The sequence below is a fragment of the Gossypium hirsutum genome, chromosome A04 (assembly GCF_007990345.1).
Source record: "Gossypium hirsutum isolate 1008001.06 chromosome A04, Gossypium_hirsutum_v2.1, whole genome shotgun sequence".
Taxonomy (NCBI): domain Eukaryota; kingdom Viridiplantae; phylum Streptophyta; class Magnoliopsida; order Malvales; family Malvaceae; genus Gossypium; species Gossypium hirsutum.
The window spans coordinates 79,945,143-79,954,754 of NC_053427.1; the positions used below are offsets into that span (position 1 = coordinate 79,945,143).

At 37.7% G+C, this 9,612-nt stretch overlaps 1 long non-coding RNA gene and 1 other non-coding gene across 2 annotated transcripts; one reads left to right on the plus strand and one right to left on the minus strand.

Annotated features, from left to right (window-relative positions):
- Window positions 1-1,061: 1,061 nt before the first annotated feature.
- Window positions 1,062-5,453, minus strand: LOC121228186 (uncharacterized). The gene is made up of 2 exons (XR_005925728.1): window positions 5,396-5,453; window positions 1,062-1,226 (listed from the first exon to the last, which is right to left on the minus strand). It is a non-coding gene; the product is annotated as an uncharacterized lncRNA (long non-coding RNA).
- Window positions 5,454-7,604: 2,151 nt separating this feature from the next.
- Window positions 7,605-7,711, plus strand: LOC121228361 (small nucleolar RNA R71). Its single transcript, XR_005925937.1, has one exon. It is a non-coding gene; the product is annotated as a small nucleolar RNA R71 (small nucleolar RNA).
- The last annotated feature ends 1,901 nt before the right edge of the window (window positions 7,712-9,612 follow it).

Sequence of the window (9,612 nt, forward strand, 5' to 3'; positions counted from 1 at the left end):
TGGATCTTTCAGTTTGGTTGGCGGTTTATTTTGGAGTATGGCTGAGCATTCCTCGTTAAGTTCTACTGTAGACAAGTCTTCAATCTTCCTTTTATTTGTTAGAAGCTCCTTTAAAAATTTTGCATATGTAGGCATCTGCGAGATAGCTTTAACAAAGGGTAAATTAATATGTAATTGTTTAAAATGTTCAAGAACTTTACTGAATTGTGCATCGATGCAGTCTTTCTTCAACTTTGCTGGGTATGATATTGGTGGTTTATATTCCCTCAACACTGATTTTTTATTGTTTTCGGGTTTTTCCTCCTCATATTCTTTTCTGTCGGATTTTGGTGGCATCTTCTTTTCAGATTCAGCTAACACCTTTCCACTCCTTAATGTAACTACTTTCACATGCTCTTTTTGACTGGGTTCGATTTTGCTAGGTAGGCTCCCTGGTGGTCTCTCTGAAATCATCTTAGCCAGTTGTCCAATTTGATTCTCGAGCCTTTGAATTGATGCTTGTTGATTTTTAAGTGTAGTTTTAGTGTTCTGAAAATGAGTTTCTACTACTAAAATAAACTTTGTCATAATCTCTTCAAGGTTTGGCTTTTTCTCATGCTGGTAAGGTTGTTGAAAGCCTAATGTAACACCCCAAACCCGGCCCAGACGTTATGGCCGAATTCGACGTGTCACATTGAAGTTTTTAAGAAAACCCATGCCTCTTTCAACGTCCTTCTTAGTGTTTTAAAAGATAGCCTTTGCTAAGTTAATAAAGTGAATGGAAGCTGTGCACTAGGTAGGTATCCGAAACAGAGGAGGTGAGCCTAGAAGGCTACTTAAGTACCAAGCTCTTGATTGGATCCAATCCTAGACAAGCCCACAACCATTGCCACACTTTGGTGCTAGGTTAGGTTTTGAGAAAAACGAGTTGGAATTCATTTAAGTAGATATTTTTGATAAACCGATTACTTGTATCGTTGCGTTATTTTGAAAACAATTATCATTTTGGAAACGCGCCCTAGGTCTAACTCATATTGTTATCAGAAAAATATAGGGTATAAGATAAAATAATCCCAGAAAAATAATTAAAATGGCCTTATTACAACCCAAAACCAAACAATAATATTAATAAGATAAAACTTATAAGAAATAAATTGGCTACTTATTGCAACTAAAAGAAACAGAAACAGTAGTGTGGCCATCTTCGAGTCCTTCGCAGCTCCAAACTATCTAAGCTTAGGGATTACCTGCACAGTTATAAACGGGGTGAGTTTACGAAAACTCAGTGTGTAATCCCAATAACAAACAAACAGTAAATAACATGGTATCAGTACAATCTGGGCCAAAGCCCTATTTAGTCTTGACATATACTGGGCCGAAGCCTTTCGTTTAACGGTTACTGGGCCGAAGCCTTTTCATAAATTATATAACTGTGTAACGCCCCAATTTTTGGGAATTCTGTGAGTGTTGGCAAAATTTCATGCTTTGATTTTGTCATTTGTGAGTGAAATTATGAAATAGGACCTATGTGAAAATGTTTGAAAATGCTATAGGCTAATTTGTAGTGGCCAAATAAATAGTAGTGCAAAATAGGAGGATTTGCATGTCAAACCTCCCATTTTACAAGAAGTGGCCGGCCATCATGTTGTTGAAGACAATATGTGCACTTGATATCCATAATTTATGGTACAAATTGATAAAAAAAGATAATGGGTTAGGTAAATGTTCCATGATGGCAATGATAAGCATTATGGGCATTTTTTTATTGATATTATGGCATAGGTATGGCACAAATAATATAGGTTATTTTGTGTCATAAAATGTTGGGTAATAAAATAACAAAAGGATGAAAAGAACAAAGTTTTGTCCATCTTTGTTCATCATAGCCGAAAGGAGAGGAGAAAGCTCTTGAGTATTCGGTCACTAGGAGGAGGAAAATTGAAGGTAAGTTCTTGGTACCTTGCTTCTATTTTGAGGTTCATGAGTTCTTCTTAATTCTACCTTAACTCTTGAAGCATATTTTGGTTTTTGGTTGCGTTGTGAGCATTTGGTCATGAATTAAAATGAAGGAAATGGTTGTTGTTTCATGTTCTTTTGATGAAAAATGGAAGATAGGTGAAGTTGAGCCAAACAAATGAGCATGCATGTGCCTTAGATGCTAAGGGAAAAATCGGCTAACATGTTGTGCTTTAAAATGATGAAATGGAGACTATACTTAAGTAAACTCATAGATATGTGATGATTGATTGGTGATATACATGTTTAAATAACATGCATGCAAGTTATGTGTGAAAGAGTGATTTGGTAATAAATCTGCTTGGGACAGCAGCAGTAACGTGAATTTGGAAAATCACCATAAATTGTGAGAGATGAGTTAGAAGGTGAATAAATTATGTAATTAAAGATTAATGAGTCTAGTTTCAAATGAAATAAATGAGAACATATTTTGAATTCTGTACAATGAGAAATTTGATTCGTAATGAAGAGTGGTCAGATTAGTCAAACAGTGAAACATGAGAAACTTTAAGAAAAATCTGGTATTGATTAGCCAAACCAAAAATTCTGAAAATTTTATGGAAAGAATATATATGAGTCTATTTTCAGGGAAAATTAACGGCACTTGATTTGGATTTTCGTAGCTGCAGTTATAAATGATTTAGTGACTATTGCTCAGGAAGACAGCTTGCAGTGAAATTATGATTATGTGGTAAACATTGACAAAAATTTGTTAATGAGTTGCTTATTGATTTCTTATAAGCTTACTATGACCTGTAGGTGTGGTTGGCCGAATATTGTAAGGGGTTAATACGTAGTTCATATTTGAATAGTTAGATTAACGTGTTATTAATCCAATTGTAGGCGGTTCGTGTGTGGATCTCGTCAGCATATCGTCGCAAACAGGTGTGTAACTAACACCCTCTTATAGACTAGATCGGCACAAGCCGAAAAGTCGAAATGCTGAAAAGCCGGTATTTGGAGATCTTGCGAGTGTGTGAACGCTCATGAGATTAATAGTTTGATGTATATGGTAAATTAAAGTGATAAGACTGCAGAGTGCGCGATTTTGTGCATTTCGACATTTTTGGGCTTAATGGGCCAAAAACGGGATAATGGGCCAACGGGCCCAAATTGGTAAGAAAATGCGGTAAGTGTTTCTGATCGTACATAAATGGCTATGTTATGTATGAAAACCTTAAGAATAGTTAAATTACTTGAATACCCCTATGTATGCAAAATTACCATTATACTTTGGACTGAAAAGCATGACGATCTGATTCTGTATGATGTATGCCATGATTATATATCTGTTGCATGGGGACTTGGGTTATAGTAAGGAGTAAGCATCCTGGTGGCTATGCTACAATTATCTAATCTGGTGGCTCTGCCACATATATCTGTTTTGGTGGCTCTGCCACAATATCTGTACCTGGTGACTTCGTCACAATATCTGGCAGCCTCGCTGCGATTTCTGTGGTGTGTAGTGGTTGGGTGGGTCGAGTAGTCTCCCCACATGGTGTAAGGCCAGTACGGGTGTGTTATGAATGAATCTGGGTTGGGTTTCTGCATAAACATGTAACATCTGTTCTGTTATGGGCCTATGGGCTTTATTCTGAATTCTGTTCTGGGCCAAAGCCAACTTATTCTATTTCTGTGGTTTGAGCTGATGTAGGCTATGGTTGGGTTAATTTACACACTGAGTTTCCCCAAACTCACCCCTTTTATTTTCATCCACGCAGGTAATCCCCAACCATAGTGGGCTTGGAGTTGTGAGGGAATTTGGAGTGGCCACCCGTTCTGAAAGTTTGATTTTCTTCTGGTGAACTGGACATCCTTTTATTTACGTTTGAAGTTTTGGGTTTTTAAATGTAATAAGGCCGCTTAATTATTTTTGATGGTTTTAATATGTATTACTAAGATAGGTATTACTTATTTTAACTGTTGAAATTGGATAGCTTTAGGGCGCGTTTTCAAAAACAACAATTGATTTCAAAATAACACGACAACAAGCAAAGCTTCCATAATGAAAATATTTTCCAAAATTAATCACTTTTCCTAAAAATGACTTAATCAAATCGGTTTCCTAGAAATATCCATGACGTTAAGGTGTGGCAATGGCGGTATGCATGTCTAGGATTGGATCCGAAGGGAGCTTGGTACTTAAGCAGTCTGATGGACTCACCACCTCTTTTCCGGTTTCCTACTTGGTGCACAGCTTCCATTCACTTTAACCTATAATGAAATTATCTTTTAAAACACTAAGTAAGTTTTTCTGGATCAACAATATAAAATGTTTTGAACGCTTCGATGTGGCATGTCGGATCCGGTCATAACGTCTAGGCCGGGTTCGGGGTGTTACACACTGGGCCAAAGCCTCTTCATAAATCATATCACTGGGCCGAAGCCTTTACTGTAAACAGTATGGCCCTTAGGCCCATTTCAATATCACATGTAATGTCAATGGATGTATGCAAGCCCATTTCAATATCACATGTAATGTCAATGAATGTATGCAAGCCTATTTCAATATCACATGTAATGTCAATGAATGTATGCAAGCCCATTTGGGGAGACTACTCGACCCACCATCCGCTACTCTCCACCCGTACCAACCAAGCTCTCCATGTGGGGAATAACTCAACCCACCCAACCAAACTCTCCACTGGCAGCATAACTACTTTATCATATAACTGGAGGCCTAGCCTCTTTTAATAACTAGGGCAAAGCCCTTTTCGGTAAACTGGGGCAGAGCCCTTTTAACACTTCCTCCATCAATATAACCCATATCCCATTCAATATGTCATGTATGCAGAATGTCATGCCCATATTTGAATCAAACAATCACTGTCAAGTCATTCATATCACCAACATATATTCACAATCAAATCCGTCAACCACACAGTCCAAGTCAGTCACTTGCCCACGAGGGCAAAACATTCATTTTTCATATTATAAGGGCATTTTCGTAATTTTACCAAAATCAGGTTCATTACAATTGTCAATATTTCCGAGTGTTTAAACAATGATCTTTAACCCACTTATCAAATTCGGGCTTTTGGGCCCAAAACCCCTAATGGGCCCTACGAATGCTGATTTAGCCCACTAAGCCTGCTTAACCCAAATTTTACAACAATACTAACTGTGTTAACATGCAGCTTCTTCCAAATTCCATTTTCTATCAATTTTACCCAAATGGGCCAAAAAGCCCATTTGGCCCAATTCTAGCCCATTGAAGCCCAACTTACCATCGTACACAAAATTGAGTTCTTACCCGTTCCATCGATCCAAACACCTATCTTATCGTATTTATCGCATCTATACCCACACGCAACATTACAAGTTCCCGAAATACCGGTAATTTAGCATTTCGGCTTCTCAGCAGATATTAATCTAAGCTACTACGAGGGTTAGTACACACCTGTTATGGGTTGAAGTTGAAACGTTTCCATAATCAATCACCTACGATAACCACCACCTGTCACTCAAACTTAACTAATACAATATCAATATATGTAAATTCTAAGCACATCAGTCATACGGAACATAAGGGCATATTCGTCATTTTACCATACAAGGGTATTACGGTCACTTTACCCTACAGGGGCTTTACGGTCTTTTTACCTATTAGGGGTATTTTAGTCATTTCATCCTACAAGGGTGTTTTGGTAAATCTACAAACCAATGGTATTTCAGTAATTTTGTAAACCAATGGTATTTCTATAATTTTTAGAAAGTCAAGGGTATTTCTGTAATTTTGTAAATCAGGGGTATTTTGGTAATTTTACAAATTGAGGGTATTTCGGTAATTTCACAAACCAGTGGTATTTCGGTAATTTTACAAACTAGGGGTATTTTGGTAATTTTACAAACTAGGGGTATTTTGGTAATTCTATCCTACAGGGTATTTCAGTAATTTCACAATTGAGGGTAAAATGGTAATTTTGTAAATTGAGGGTAAAATGGTAATTTTGTAAATTGAGGGTAAAACGGTAATTCTGTAAATCGAGAGTAAAATGGTAATTCTATAAATCGAGGGTAAAACGGTAATTTTGTAAATCGAGGGTGAAACGATAATCCTATAAATTGAGGGTAAAATGGTAATTCTACAAATCGAGGGCATTTCAGTAATTTGGTAAACTAAAGTATTCTAAATAGGGATAACAATACGAATGGGCCTAAAGCCTATTATTGGCCCAAATGGGCCTACACGCTCGTGTGGCCCTTTTAGCCCAAATCTAGCCACAAATATGAGATTCACCTAGCCTAGTCCAATATTTACTACACAATCAAACAACTTATCCAATTGGGCCCGTATGCCCATTAGGCCCACATGACCCCTTTCGGCCCATCGCGGCCCGAAGTAGCCATCCTAGGCTAGAGTAGTGAGAAAATATACACCTGATAGGAGATTGGAGTTAATCCACGCTCCGAGCACTCTTAGCCGACGCCCAACCCAAACGAGCACGCCATACAGCGAAAGGGATCAACCAAGAAAAGGTACCTTTACTCTCCTCATGGTTCCCTCTATTTAAAGCCAGCTTCGCAACCACTCTTATGTTAGCTTCCCGATGTGGGATCCCTCCAACATCAGAGTTTAAATTCAACACCAACTCTTGTCGCCCCCTGTTAGCAAAATAAATGCTCCTTGCTTGCCATGAGATTCGAACCCATGCCTCCCCTCAGATGCTCCACACGCTACTTGCCACTAAGCCACAAGACTTTTTGTTTCATATTTTATCCCCAATTAATTATAAGGTCTAAAGGCCAAAGTCTAGGTTCCCTTAAAAAAAACCAAAATAAATTGCAAGAGCCAAGGCTTGAACCCAGACTCCCATACAACCTTAATGACGCCACAACAACTAGACTACAAGCTTCCTTATGTCATTTATTTAACACAATAATTTAAAAACCCTCATCCAAGCATCCAGGTTTTTTTTTCACTTAATACCAAAATTTTTGCTAAAGCCCAAGTTTGAACCAAAGATTTCTCTAACACTTCTCAGGGCCATTAACCACCAAAGCAGACATTTAATTGTGTTATTTCATTGCACAATTAAATACCTATATACAACCTCCTTACGGACCCGCACTCAAGGCCCAATACTTCTAGGCCCAAATTCGGGGTGTTACACCTGGGGGAGGGGTGGTCTTTGATTTCTTTGGCCTCCCCATGAGAAATTTGGGTGGTTCCTCCAACCTGCATTGTAAGTGTTACCATAAGGATTATTATGAGGCCGAGGATTATTACCCATATAGTTCATTTGCTCGTTCTCCATGTTAGGGCCGTAGGATGGATAGTCTAAATTGCTCGTTCCACCTCTACTTGCATCGCACTGCATTGCTGGATGAACCTATGAAGAACCAAGTAACCCATCAATTTTTCTATTCAAAAGTTCTACTTGATTGGAAAGCATAGCAACCGAATCGATGTTAAAAATGCTGACCACTTTCGTCGGCTTTGTCCTCATGACTTGCCACTAATAATTATTCAGTGACATCTCTTCTATAAACTCATAAGCCTCTTCAGGTGTCTTATTGTTAATAGTCCCACCAGCAGCTGTATCAATCATCTGTCAGTCAAAGGATTCAAACCGTTGTGGAAAGTTTGAACTTGTAGCCAAAGGGGTAACCCATGGTGAGGGCACCTTGTCAATAGATCCTTGTATCTCTCCCATGCATCATATAGTGTTTCTAAATCCATCTGTACAAAAGAAGAAATATCATTTCCTAATTTAGCCATTTTAGCCGGCGAAAAATATTTAAGTAAAAAATTTTCGGTTATTTGTTCCCAAGTGGTGATTGATCCTCGCAGCAACAAGTTCAACCATTGTTTAGCCTTATTCCTTAATGAGAATGGGAACAGCCGAAGGCAAATGGCATCGTCAGAAATGCCATTGATATTACAAGTGTCGTAGAATTCCAGAAAATTTGCTAAATAAGTGTTTGGATCCTCGTCCTGCAAACCGTCAAACTAAACAAACTATTGTATCATTTGAATCGTGTTAGGTTTTAGTTCAAATTTATTTGCAGCAACAGCAGGTCTAACTATACTCAATTCAGTTCTTGTTAAAGTAGGTTTAGCATAATCATACATAGTACGAGGAGCAAGATCCTGATTTACTGGATTTGCAGCAACCACAGGAGGTAACGGATTATTCCAATTATTAGCTATCTCCTCGGTTGTGGTATGGATATCAGCCTCTCGCTCTTCCTCTATGTATTGTAGGCTTCGCCTTATTTCTCTTCAGTTTCTACACGCTGTGCTTTCGATTTTGCTGTCAAAAAGTACAGATCCTGACAGGTTTCTTCTAGTCATAAACTATAAAAACCTGCCAGAAGTAGAGAAAAGAAGATTTAGTAAATAAAAAAAACAAAATTAAATTGCAATAAAAATTAAGAATGGCTAAAGTAATAAAAATTAAGCGTTCCTAATATCTTAGTCCCCGGCAACGGCGCCAAAATCTTGATGGTCGCTAAACTAACTAAAAATTCGACTAAGGCAAGTGCACCTATCGAACAGTAGTATAGTTATGGTGAGACTGAAAATATCGTATCTACGAGGACTAAAAGTACTAGTAATTACTATCTTTTTATTATCTATCCTAAGAATTAAAGAATGTTTTTTAAGTTAAAACCAATTATCTAATTAATTAAGATTACGACAGAGATTAAAGTTGGAAAATACTTTTAGAAAATCGATGGAGAAGACAATACCCAAGGAAGAATCCACCTAGACTTCACTTATTACCTTTGAGTTAGACGATTTATTCACTTGACTTAATCCGTAGAAATTCCTGATTTATGTTAATATCTCTCTCGAGACTAAAAACAATTGACTCTAGGTTGATTAATTGAAATCTCTTTCTAATTAAAACTCCTATTGTCGTATTAACTCGATCTATGGATTCCCTTATTAGATTTGACTCTAATACGGCAGATTTATGTCGTCTTATCTCTAGGATTGCATACAACTCCGCTTAATTATGAATGATCTACTCTTAAACAGGGACTTTTGCTCCACTGGATAAGCACATCAAAAACCTGAATTAATATCCTGGAATATTAAAGCAAGGGTTAAATTCACAATTAAAAATAAGAACAAGTATTTATCATATAACTCAAATAATAATAAGATCCGTCTTAGGTTTAATCTCCCTTAGGTATTTAGGGAGTTTAGTTCATAATAATAATGGAAAACATCTCAAAGTTTAGAAAACAACAAAGCATAGAGAAACCCAAAGAACTTCTAGGAAATTGGATGGAAATCTTCAGTCTTGATGTAAATCCTACCTTTGAGGTGATTCTGATGGCTGTCCTTAAGTATTTTCTCCCTTCAATTCTCTATGTCCCTTTAATCCTCTTCTAGGGTCTTTAAATAGACTTTGGAATGCCCAAATTCTCCCAAAATAAGCCTTTTTCGAGTAGAATTAGACTTAGGCTCAACAGGGACACGGCATTGTGCCACGCCCGTATGAAGGGGCTCAAGCTGTGTGCAATTCTAACTTGGATTAATGTCGACACGGCCATGACACACAGGCGTGTGGTCTTTCCGTGTGTCACACACAGGCGTGTGGTTCACCCGTGTGGAAGTGCCTAGGCCGTGTGCTAAGCGGAATTAGGCCCATTTGTCCCTTT